Source organism: Alligator sinensis, unplaced genomic scaffold (genome assembly GCF_000455745.1).
Source record: "Alligator sinensis unplaced genomic scaffold, ASM45574v1 scaffold781_1, whole genome shotgun sequence".
NCBI classification, from domain to species: Eukaryota; Metazoa; Chordata; order Crocodylia; family Alligatoridae; genus Alligator; species Alligator sinensis.
This window is the reverse complement of record NW_005841845.1, coordinates 4832754-4833032: the sequence shown is the minus strand read 5'-3', so window position 1 is coordinate 4833032 and position 279 is coordinate 4832754.

Here is a 279-nt window from a genome sequence, read left to right as displayed (position 1 = left end):
GCCAGCCGTGTCTGTCCACTCTGTGCTGCGCCCGGGGAGCGCCAGGCTTGTGGCCCTGCGGCCCACCACGGGCACGAGCTACAGCTGCACCACTGCCTCCCTCTGCCCTGCTTGCCCCCCCGCAGCAGGGAGCGTGCTCAGGCTGGCACAGAGCTCCCATCTGGGCCCAGGCCTTGGCCCCCAGCTGCTGCAGCAGCACCCTGAGCCTGGTCTGGGGGCAGGGGGTGTGTGGGTGGGGGGCAGCCCTGAGCCTGGGTCCAGTCTGTGACAGCCGCGTGC